Source organism: Rhipicephalus microplus, chromosome X (genome assembly GCF_043290135.1).
Source record: "Rhipicephalus microplus isolate Deutch F79 chromosome X, USDA_Rmic, whole genome shotgun sequence".
Classification (NCBI taxonomy): Eukaryota; Metazoa; Arthropoda; class Arachnida; order Ixodida; family Ixodidae; genus Rhipicephalus; species Rhipicephalus microplus.
The window spans coordinates 449,239,646-449,251,554 of NC_134710.1; the positions used below are offsets into that span (position 1 = coordinate 449,239,646).

The following is an 11,909-nucleotide window of genomic DNA, read 5'->3' on the forward strand; positions in this document are numbered from 1 at the left end:
AGAGCGCGGCAACTTCGGCGTACGTGCGCGTCTGGCGCACGCAGGGACTGTTGGAACACGTCGCACGCGATGCGGAGGCGATCTCTTGTTTAATCAGGTCTCGCAAGCTATCTTTTTCAGGAGGTAAAGTAACTTCAGCAGCACAGGAAGAGCAGCGCCCGTGCAGCTCTTCACGAACGATGTCGCGAATAAGCGCACGCAAGTCGAGGGGTGCAGGCAAACGAACGTCGGTGGCATCGTAGCAAAGGCGAAGAGACTGAAGCTCGTCAAGTCACTGACAGATGGTTATCACGTCCTGGGTGGTGGCAGGATTTTGCGTGGCGAGGGCGTTAAAGGCGACGGTGTTAATGCCTTTAATAATGTGGCGTATTTGGTCGTTTTGAGACATGCCGGTGTTAACGCGCTTGCACAGGGCAAGGACATATTCAATATAAGAGGTGTAAGATTCACCCGGCAGCTGCGTGCGTTGAGCGAGTTTCTTCTTTGCTGCCTCAGTGCGAACTGCAGGGGCACCAAATACCTGACGAATTTGCTGCTCGAAAGTGTCCCAGTCGAGAAGATCCGGGTGGTGGTTCCAGAACCAAGTTTTCGCAACATCGGACAAGTAAAATGGGACGCTGCGCAACTTGTGTGGATTGTCCCACCTGTTCAAATCGCTGACGAGGTCGTAGTTCTTGATTCAGTCTTCGACATCATCGCCTCGGAGACCGGAAAACACAGGTGGATCACGCAGGCGAGTGTTGTTGGGCGGAGCGGGTGGCGGTGGCTGCAGTAAGACGGCGACGTTGGATGGGCCAGGGTTTTCTTGGGCCGCCATGGCAGGGGGTTGTATGCGATGACCCGAGCGGAGCTCCAGTGAGAGCGGGCGAGCGGACTTGAGGGAACGAAAAGCACAGTCCACCACTTGTAAGGAACCAGTTTATTCGGCCAGGCTCGAGCTCAAATCACGCCGGTGATGATATTCCTAGATGAAGAAGATGTACAGGTGATGATGATTACAAAGAGAATAAAGAGTCATTCGCTTGTCGCGCTCACAATATATCTGCATGCTTATGAATAACTTACTCATATGGATTTGTTTTACTTGGTGAAATAAATGAAAAAACTGATTTTTGTTTTGTTTCACTGAGCGGCATTTTGCATGAGGGCGCTGCAAACTCTAAAGCTACGCGCAGAAAAAACATGAGAGTCTTCTCCCGCTCCACTGCGTCTTAGCGGAGCTACTCGGAGCGGTGCGGACCGTAAACACGCCCAACTAAAAAGCTAGTATCGGGCAGCGGATGATACCGGAGTTCGCTCACCTAAAGTATTCTTGCGTGACCCCGGCATGGAACACTTTCATGTAAAAAAAATGCTGTGCTTACTACGCATCTAATATTTCGCTAAGCTTCCGATATACCGCCGTATGCAGAAGGCGCTCAAAAATAACTCGGGGCGCCACAAAACACCTGGGAAGCCCTATTGGCAACTTTCAGCAATTATAGGGGGCGCCACAAAAAACCAAGAAGGCTGTCATTGTGGTGATCAAGTGCATTCACGGAGCTTTCGGCACAGGTTTCGCCAGTGCATGGTGGCCGCCGCTAGCGGTAGGATAATTTTTCACGGCATTGAAATTCTCATGATGGAAGCAGCTCATGCTTAAGTGGATAAAGTGTGGAACATGCTGTGTGATCTTTCACCATCTTCGACGTCTGCGACGCGCTTGTGTAGCAGCCTGATCGGTGACGTTCCGTCGCGCTGCGCTGCGGCATGCGTGGAACTTGGCGAATTTGAATCATCTGCTGGGTCAGGCGATCGTGTGGCCATATATCTACAAAGGTGAACAGCACGGGAAACTGGTGACGTGGAGCCGCTAGTGCTACTGGCCATCACTTCCAGTCCGATCATTGTGACCAAAGATACCGGTTTGAATTACCCGCTTAACGTTGTCGCCAGGCAAACTTTTATTATATCACCGTATCATGGCTTCTGACGGTTGCCGTGTAGGGGCGCCACCATAACTGGAAGTTGCGAATACGTGGCCGCTTGCCGACGAAACTTATTGGGTGCGAGGCCCACCACTAGGGGTGCGAGCGCTGCAATCGCTGTGACGTGTAGGGCTGGATCACGTGATCACCTCACTATGGCGAAGGAAAGCTGGTGGTTGGATGCGTTGTTTTCAATCACGACTTTGCAGTGTTTTTCTTTTTTAACAGCGTTGCATTGCTCTGAAATAAAGTGCACAGACTTCTGCAGGGTCAATAGTTCAAAAAGTTGCAGTAAAAGTTACCGGTTGCGTGCCGCAGTTCACTGCGTATGCGATGCCACTGTCAAGACCACTGGCTGTGCCACTGTCACCTCTCTCTTTCTTTGTGGTGGTTATTTCGAGCCCATGGAGTTGAAGTGAGATCAGATCATGAATGTTCCCATAAAAGCAGATTGTTTCAGTATCGCAAAGAAGCCTCGTTTACAACAAAAAATGACTGTGCAAACAGTCCGATTACGTATATTTTAAAATGGGATGTAACAGTGTAAACGTGGGCGAAGTTACCATTACTAAAGTTTTAAATGCGTGCCGTTGTCTTAACTGTCAGAGAGTCAAGATAGCCCAGAAGTCCAATCCTCTTGCCTTTTTTCGCTATTTTCAAGCTATTTCGGTCTATTTTGTGGTCAGTTGCTTCGGTGTGTTCGGCCAGCACGTTAGACAAAACCTCCTTTCTTACATCATGCATGTGCCACTCGAGTCCTTGCTAAAACTTACTTCTATTGCCAAGGTAACCCTTACCGCAATCTGTGCCACCATCCTCCTCACCTGTTGTCCGTCCTTGTGTGTACCCGCCCACACAGGTTTCCATCCGCCAGTGGCGTAGCCAGGGGCTGGCACAACTAACTCGTGCCCCCCCCCCCACAAAAAAACATTCTCTATCTTATATTCGCACTATCTTATATTCGCACAAAACAATGGTGTATCTTCTCGTTCTAGGGGTTCCCCGTCCAAAAAAATTTCTGCCAACATCTATGCCGACCGCGACTTCAGCTCACAGGTTTAATTCCTTGGTTATGTAATACGTCTATAGAAAGGGCCTATAGCCACTGTCACTTCCTATCAATGCTGTTTTTATCTGCAGGCGAAAACATGGTCAGCTTCAAAAACTGATTCATATTCGACGAGCGGCCGTCAAATATAACACACCTCATGAATGATGCTGTAAAAAGAAAAAACTGGGCATGGGCAATTTTACTGAAACTAAATTGCCGTTTAGATCACTTTATGCAAGACCCCGCAGCGTGCACATTCAAGGGCAGAAAATGATACGGCTGGCTGATCACATTTTATCATGATTTACCCCTTGATGAAGCGCTGGAACTGAACCAGACATTCATAATTTTTACTCATGTGCGGCTTGATGGCGATCGAATGGGCAGCGTGCGACCACCATAGAAGTTTTGCACAATAAATTATTAGGATCGTGCTGAAGAAAGAAGTTAAAACTCTGAATGAAGCACGTGCATGCGTGATTGTCACATTTGCCCGCAATGGTCACATAAAGATTGCGGCTGCATGCGGATGAAAGAATGCTGTGGTGCTTCACACAAAGCAGGGAATCCACTTGCGTGGTGCTGCGTAGGGTCATGTGTGCTAAACAAAATGCATTTAGCGCATGCTTGTCATGTCAACCACGGCCCGTTTTTGGACGCAATCCTTTAATAAATGAAGTAGCATGGTTGCGTGCATTTATTGTAGCAGAGATAAGTTTTTTTACCGTTAATACCAATAAACAGGAGAGAGGGCTTCGCTGCGCTTGTGCGCACGTGCGTGCATGTCCTGGCTAGCCTGCACATGCGCGCTCTAGAGGCGCGCGCAGGTACAGTCTAGCCCAGCCGTAGCACGTGCTCACTGCAGTACTTTTTCACCGCTATAGGGCTGCGACTGACTCCTCATGACGTCACATCCTTTTATCTACAACGTATATCACAGTCACGAATCATACGCTCCCCAGTAAAATGTAGTAAGCTGCGCTTTTTGCACGCCGAACTCTGTCCCGTCTCGTCACCACTGCACCCTGTGATAGAGCCGTACACCGGGAACAGTACGCAAGACAAAAAACGATGGCAGGCCCACTAACGGAAATCCATGTTCGTCTCAGACCATACCAAGCAATACGCTGTCTGGCCAAGCAGGTTCATGAAATCAGGAGACCCTTTGTCGTCGGCGCGGTCGATCTCACGAACTGCATTCGTCTTCAATCCACGAGGTGATGAGGAGAATCTACAGATGCACGCAACTCCGATCGCTGCAATGCATAGCCTGCCACCTGACGGCCCGTGACGTGCTGGAGTTGATGATGACTAAACTTCGGCGTCTCGAGTAACTCGAGCTGTAACTGGTGTCCAAGCCGGACTCGATGGTGCGGCAACTGTCCATTGACGACGTGGCTTCTCGGCTCGGCCACGACAAAAGATCACGGCCTGCGCCGCCTGTACGTCGAAGTGGCAGGCGAAGGCAACTTCCGTCACCTCTCGGCCCTGCTGAGCCTATGCCGATACATAAAACATGTGCACGGTCCCTTCTCAGATGCTTTTCTGCACTGCCGCAACATCATAGCCATCCTCCACGACCTGGAAACATTCACGTTCACCTCAGAGCTGCCTTCTTACAAACAACCCGACCCTACTGCTCTGTTGGACGTCGTGAGTTGCGCAGCCGTGTGCGGCAACGTCACTTTCCGGAAGCCGACTGGTACATGGAGCTGCGTTCGACTCCGTGACCTTGTGCTCAATCCACGAGCCTTTTATCCTTCCCTTCTAGTTGGTGATGGTGGTCGACTCGGACAATGACCCCGTGACCGAATGGATTCGTGAGGCCAGGCTCAGACATGACTGGACCAAAATGCGTCTTCTCTGCGTCCTGCTGTTCCCGGAAAAGCCCTTAAGCTTTTGTTACCTGACGGCTGGAATTGCGTATTGCGAAAGCCTTCGTCTAGTTTTCAGCACGGCGCTGAAGTACCTCGTCTAGCTTAACATCTGCTCTTTCCACTTTGGTACCGACCTCGACTTTGCTGAACTGCTTTAAGACGGGTCATTGGATCAGCTGCACGCATTCTCAGCATCTCCCTGCGCCTTTCGCTGTCCCTCAGCTCTGCGACGTTTGGCGCAGGCCTGTCTTGACATTGCTGACCTGGACGTTCGGTAAGAGAGAAAGAGCGGCTTCGTCCAATGTACGGGCTGTGTGGGGGAGTTCGTGTTAGAACTCAAAGATGCGACAAACATAAGCGAAGGCGTGACGAAAGCCTTCTTTCCTAATGGACTTGTCCGGCTGTCCTTGACAGGCGTGCACAACACGGCGTGCCTATGGTTTATTGAGAACTGCAGCCCTGCGGCTACTGTGTGCCTCTGCAACTGCCCGTCGAGCAGGGAGCATGAGTGCCTGGTTCGGATGCTCGAGAACGAGAGCATTCCGAGCTGTGTCATTATACGACTCGAGCTAGGGGAGGATCTACCCTATTGCTAAGTATACAGCTTGTTGTTATCACAATGCAACCAGGTGGACACGTGACGGGTTTTTGAATAATTTGCTGATTGCTAATCTCTCCTTAGGTTGTTCAACTGCACTGTTCTGCTTAAATTTACTGATGTTTCCTTGAAACACAGAAAAATTTATGCTGGCTTTTTTTGTTAAGGAAGTGCATTCATTTGTTAATGTGAAACCTTTTGATGCGTCAGCGAAGACGCAAGTTTACGGTAAACGTCAAGGCGGCTGACGCAAAAAAATCACCATCGTACGAAAATGTCACCATATATTTCGAGAATTTGTGACATCAGGCAAAGTAACGTCGCATGTTGACATCGTCAGATGACACCGTCTTTTAACCAAAGATGGGCTGGGAGCAGCGCACCTTTCACCAAAAGGCGATGTCTAGGCTGCCGATACTTCCCACCGCGAAGGCAGCTGAAAAATCGCGTTGGTTTCAGCGTTTTTGAGGGGAGGGAAGGAAAGGGTGTGTTGATACAATGAAGTGATAACGTGACTTTCATTTTCGAGTATTATTTGGTATAAGTCGTGCCTTTCAGTCGTTTTCTTTAAACTCGAGAGCGTGGCTGATTTCTTGGCAACAATAAAAATGCATGTAAGTTTTTGCTGATTTCTTAGTTCTGATTTTCTATTCTATGTAAGATTGATCTATTCGTCCCGATTGCCTAAAAACAGATAACTTATCTGCATTGTTGTGTATTTTGAAGCTCAAATGTTCTCTATGTAAGAAATTGTTGCGTAAGTGGTTAGAGCTTCTAACCTTTTTTTAGCAAGCACTCATGCGACCCGTCATTGTATAATGTTTGATCTCAGGACAGGATGTGCTTCGTCGCAGGCCTCGAGTACTTGTACGTCTTGTCGTGGGATTGCCTTTCGGAAGAAGTCATCGAGATGTTCCTTCATACGTCCAGCACCAGCTTACCTCGCCTGAAGTATCTACACGTCCGCTACAGGAAATGTCCCGAGGATGACTTCAACAACCGGATCACATGGATGCGGGGACCGTGCTCAAAAGGCAGCGAAGTCCTGGTTCGTAGTAGCCCCTGCATCCATTCTTGCTCAACGGCCACTTTCATAGGACTGGCTAAGCCGCTGAACCGGAACGTCCAGCCCATGTGCTAGCTTAATTTTACACTATTGACAAAGGACCCAAAAAACACCCCTGCATCCATTCTTGCTCAACGGCCACTTTCATAGGACTGGCTAAGCCGCTGAACCGGAACGTCCAGCCCATGCTGTAGCTTAATTTTACACTATTGACAAAGGACCCAAAAACGTTCGCGAAAAAAGAAAATGTTTCCTAATGACATCAATTACATCCTAGCTTGCTTCAGAACTGTGGTTTTACTGTACTGCATCAAAAAGAAATAATATAGTTGCGAAAGCCAGGACGTTTTCCTGCCAAGCTAAAACCCTTGCATAATGACAGCGCCTCAAGCTTTCCCTAAATTGTTTACGCGCAGTACATCTATAGTGTCACCGCATTTGACCATGGCCAGGCTAGAGGGGCTTTTTTTAGACCTTTAATCGGGCAAATATCACAACGGCAGCGCCTCCCGTCTCTGCTACACTGCACGATACAATCTAGTAAGTAGAGGCACTTCCATGGTTCACGAGTTGTTGCTGTGCGAATAAGCCGCATTGTAGTTTTTTTTGGCAAATCGTCTGTTGTAAAGCAGTTAACAAGGACATAGAATAAGACACGACACGGCGGGAGGACACAAGACGAGGTCCTATGTTTCGTGTCTTGTTTTCGGGCCCATTTATAACTGCGCGATCAATTTGTTACTGATACACGATTTTCTGCATTTAGCAGATTCTCAGTACCTGGATTATAAGGGTTGTCCAACGTTACCTTATAGTCGTAATAAAGTAGTAATTGCCCTTGTGGTGTACTAGTTATCACAGTTGACTGCTGTCACGAAGGTCAAGGTTTTGAATCTCGGCCATTGCGACCCAAGTCATGTATGAATGCGAAATTCTGGAAGAGCTGTGTTATTGGCCATGTATGCGCACGTTAAAAAAACACCAGATAGCGAGAATCAGCGCAGCCCTTCCCTTTGGCGTTCCTCATTTTAATATCGAGGTTTGAAGGGTAATTTTCCGAGAAGTTATAATGAAGTCCACAGTTGTATATAGAGCAAGACTTTCTGCAACGAGCCGAGAAGGATTGATTGATTACGTCAACTAAATATTGCTGATAATGAACACACGGAAGCGTTCATCAAAACAATGAGTAATGATTGCTTATCTAAACACTGTTTGGTTGCTAGATTGCGATGCACGCGCGCCAAAAAAATTTTCACCCGAACGAGAATTTCTGCGCACGCATAGAGTTCGTTTTTCATGTGTTTATCTTTTTTTTTCCAAAATTAACTTCACTTGTTAGATAGTGCTTGTATGGTATCCTTCTGGCCGCCCTTCTCGTACGTGTTTGGCAAATTTCTAATGTCCGAAAGATTAGCTATATTATCTCTACTGAAGCGTGTGAAGATAGAGATGAATTCCGCCATCACAAGCAGAAGGGCTGAAGAAATGCCAAAAAACGAAGTGAATCTCGGTACGACGTCTTTCACGCAATTATTTCCGGCAACTAACCAGTAGTCTACTATTTTTGCCTTGAAGATAGACGTGTGATTGGAAAAACGAGCGTGACACGACGCGCACAATGTTAAAATGGGTCTGTTTGTGGAATGAAGTGGTCCCTGTAACTTCCATGGATATTCACGTTAACACTCTAACGTGATTAGAAGCATGCCTGGCGTCAACTAATTTCGCTCGTAAAGAGTGGCATTCATTGGAGAAAATAAAGATGGTTGCTGGCGTATGTTCAGCAAGTTGTCTTTGTCTTGTTCATTTTAGTATGCACGTGTTGTGAAAAGAATAGTTCAACCCGGAACAGCGGTCCTTATTAGATGGTGCAGTTTGTTCAAAATATCTTGTGCAACAGTGCTATATGGACCTTGTACAAACATCACTACGATCATAACAATGACAGTTCAAGATAGGTCAGCACATTAGAAAAGCGTGGTGAAAAAGGGCTGAATATAAGCGCTGCGAAGGTAAGGATTACGAATCGAATAGGCGCTAAACGTAAGGTGGTGTTCGATGTATTAGAAATGTAACTTAAGTTAACACAAGTATCAGTATGTTGGTATTCCTTTCAGCTTCTAGCGTGCCACATCAAACAAGAATGAGTAAAACTATGGAAGACAAGCGTGCCTGGACCAATGGCAGACCTTTTGCGCCCCCCCCCCCCTAACTTTTGTCTCACACATCAGAATAATAGGAAACATATCAGTTTGAATTTGAACGCTCTTTAGAACATTTGAAAAAGTTTATTTAGAGAACCTACCATAAGGCCCCACGCACGTGTGGCCATGTGTGTATTATTTTCGGATCAATAAATAGGTTAGATATGAACGTGAATGAAAATCAAAAGGAAACAAAAACATTTCAGGGTAGTTGCTACAATTTCGTTTTGCAACCAAAGTGTTTGACTTAGCATGGTATTAATAAAGATCATTAGGAAAAAATATTCGTGTTTACGGACGCTGAAACTTCGAGCATAAAGTTAAATAATTAAAATAACATTTCATCCGTCCGCCTTTTGCCAAACCCCCCTCCGTAGGCACAGACCATTCACATTGCGGGTGCATCATCATCATCCTCCTCACTAACAGGTTGCAGACGTGACAGATGCTAACATACGCCTTGAAGCAGGTAAAAGTAGTCAATTATTCGCTCGTCTATTATTACTGTGACAAAGAGGCTTTCGCTGCCATTGTTTCAAGGTATAGGCATGCCTACCCAAGGAAATTCGAACCAAATTCCTATAGTGTTAAGTTGACATACTACAGGACACCCCGCAATCCCAATTTCCGAGGTAACTCACTCGCAACAATCTATCATTCTCAAATGTGCCCTGCACTCCGAAGATACAAGTGCATTGATGTAATAAGTCTCGAATACAAGGAGGCAGAGTGATCTTGGTGCCCATCATCCAAGTACATTCACTATATTTATCTGTCTTTTCTCAAGTGCCTTGGCAATTGAGCTATCTGTTTGTAGTCATGGTATGTTTAAATATTGAACCTGATTGAATAGCCCCGAAATATTATATGCGTTAACGTGTAATCGAAGCTAGAAAAGCTGCTAATGTATGCTTGTTAGAACACAACCATTCTAATCGGCAATTGTTACTGGCTACGAAGTTTGCGTCGAAAATACGAATGAAGCTCGCCATTTTTTACAATGTTTTACAAGCAACATGGCTGACCTCACTGAAAGTGCACAAGAGGCACCGCGTCTAATTGGGACGATGACAGTCTTGCACGGCGTTCGATTGGCTGATATCGAAGGAATCAAGGGAACGTTTACCAATGCGACTGTGGACTACTGGGCTCCCTGCATCGCGAGTGAGCGTCAGACGTGTCGCATAGTACGCCAGCTATCGGTGTGGAACGAACTCCTATCGGACGCGTACTTGGAACTACGCAAGGAACCGGACGCAGTCGGGTTTCTGTCTTTGGTGACTCTCGAACAGGCTTACCCGTTCATTCCCAAAGCACGCAAGCTCCACCAATGCGCCACGCTTCTCTACTGGCTCCTCACGATTCATCGCTGCGTCGTCAGCGTTGACATCCACTTGCGCAATCTCGGTCCGCACTACGTGCTCGTATTCGCAGAACTTCGAGGAAACTCGGCCGTGAAGATGCTTAAGCTGGTCCTGTGCACCTACCGGAGTGACCACCAGGAGCCTCTTGCTATCGCCAACTGCTTGGAGAACATCGAGGAAGTCGAGTGTCACCTCTTTCCTGATTGGCCGTCGCACATTCTCTCCGCACAGACGATGCTGCTGGGGAGGACCGCCTCCTCATCTCTGAGTTCTTTGAAGATCCCGAAGATACCTCTGCGGAACCGAAAGAACTGGTTGTTGCTTGAAGCTCTTGTGATGAACAGCACGCTGAAAGAGCTGGGAATGCGTGGCGCCGACTTTGCGACGGCTTGGATGAGCCACCGTTACAAGTTCCGGAGACAGCTTATCGGTGGTGCCGGCTCCCTGACCACGTTAAGCATCTCCGATATGGCGGAAATGCGGAAAGACGTCTTCAAGTGGCTTCTAGGCTGTCTGAGAGAAAACAGGACAATAACTCACGTTTCCCTGCGTCGCGTAGCGGTCGACGAGGACAGCGCGGCCATCGTTACTAGCATTCTCGAAGAGAACAGAGTGCTGCGTCTCTTCAACATGTGTGAAATGAGAGCCGACACCGAAAGTACGGGAGAGGGAATCTTTGGCAGCTGGCTGCCAGCGCTCGTGGCTAACGAAACAATGGAAGAGTTCACGCTTCCACTGAACGCCTGGAATCCAGAGCTCTGGAAGCGATTCTCCGACATGCTACCATTGAGAAGCGTCACTCGAAGAATCACTATCCAATTCACCCAGGATGATTACCGCTCCATATCGCTGACGTACGGGGTCCTCGCCGACACCCCCGAAGCGGGACGGATGGTTTTCTTCAAAACCCTGAACCTGCTCAGCCATTCTGACACCATGTGGAACGAACCCGCTCAGTGTCATGCGTGGTTGTTCCAGAACACTCGGGACATCTTCTCGGGCGTGCTGTAACAGCCTCCTGAGCTTGGTCACGTGACAATCGTGCAACTTCGCATGTCCCTAGATCTTCTAGATCAACCAATGTCCTCGGCAATCTTGTCTTACGTTTGAGCAACCCGCACTCTTAAGAGACTCTGCATCACCGGCTTCTCTCTGGAAGCCGGTGCCAATAATGCAGTGTCCTTCTGGAGCGACGTCATCAAGTCGCTCGCTGCGAATGCGAGCCTGACGACGCTAGCGATGATGCCGCGGCGCATTAAATAACGTGCGAAGGGGTATCTGGCGGACGTCCTGAAGTCGAGTCTGAACATTCATACTGTGCACATCGATTTCGCAGAAACCGCGCACCGCGACACCTTCGTTCGATCTTTGTCCAGTGGAGTGAAGGAGACTTACGTACTTATCAGAGTCCACCTGAACAGCTACTGCAAAAGGCGGGTTCGCAGAGAGTGGTTCACCATACGTGACACTGCATGCAGAAATTGCTGTCTGGTGCAGCTAGCTGGCGAATTCGTAAGCGGTCTACGATGTGACAGGTACGTAATGTACTGGAGTTTCAAAAAAGTAATGACTCGTTATAAGGGCTTATATTTCTACATGAACTTTCGGAAAGCTAAAAAGTAGACAATCTTACGTAACACATGAGGAAGCTGCTACCTGGTCCGTTAAACCAATGCTCCTTTGACTTTCGCATAGAGCAACGTGAATTTGTTGAGGACAGGTGAAACGAAGGCCCGACGCTGGTTAGGCACATGTTGATTAACATGCGATGGTCAAAGT

At 47.8% G+C, this 11,909-nt stretch overlaps 1 long non-coding RNA gene across 1 annotated transcript; it reads left to right on the plus strand.

The window, feature by feature from the left end:
• Window positions 1-3,965: 3,965 nt before the first annotated feature.
• LOC142776632 (uncharacterized) lies at window positions 3,966-8,345 on the plus strand. Its single transcript, XR_012887690.1, has 2 exons — window positions 3,966-5,169; window positions 6,348-8,345. It is a non-coding gene; the product is annotated as an uncharacterized LOC142776632 (long non-coding RNA).
• Window positions 8,346-11,909: the final 3,564 nt, after the last annotated feature.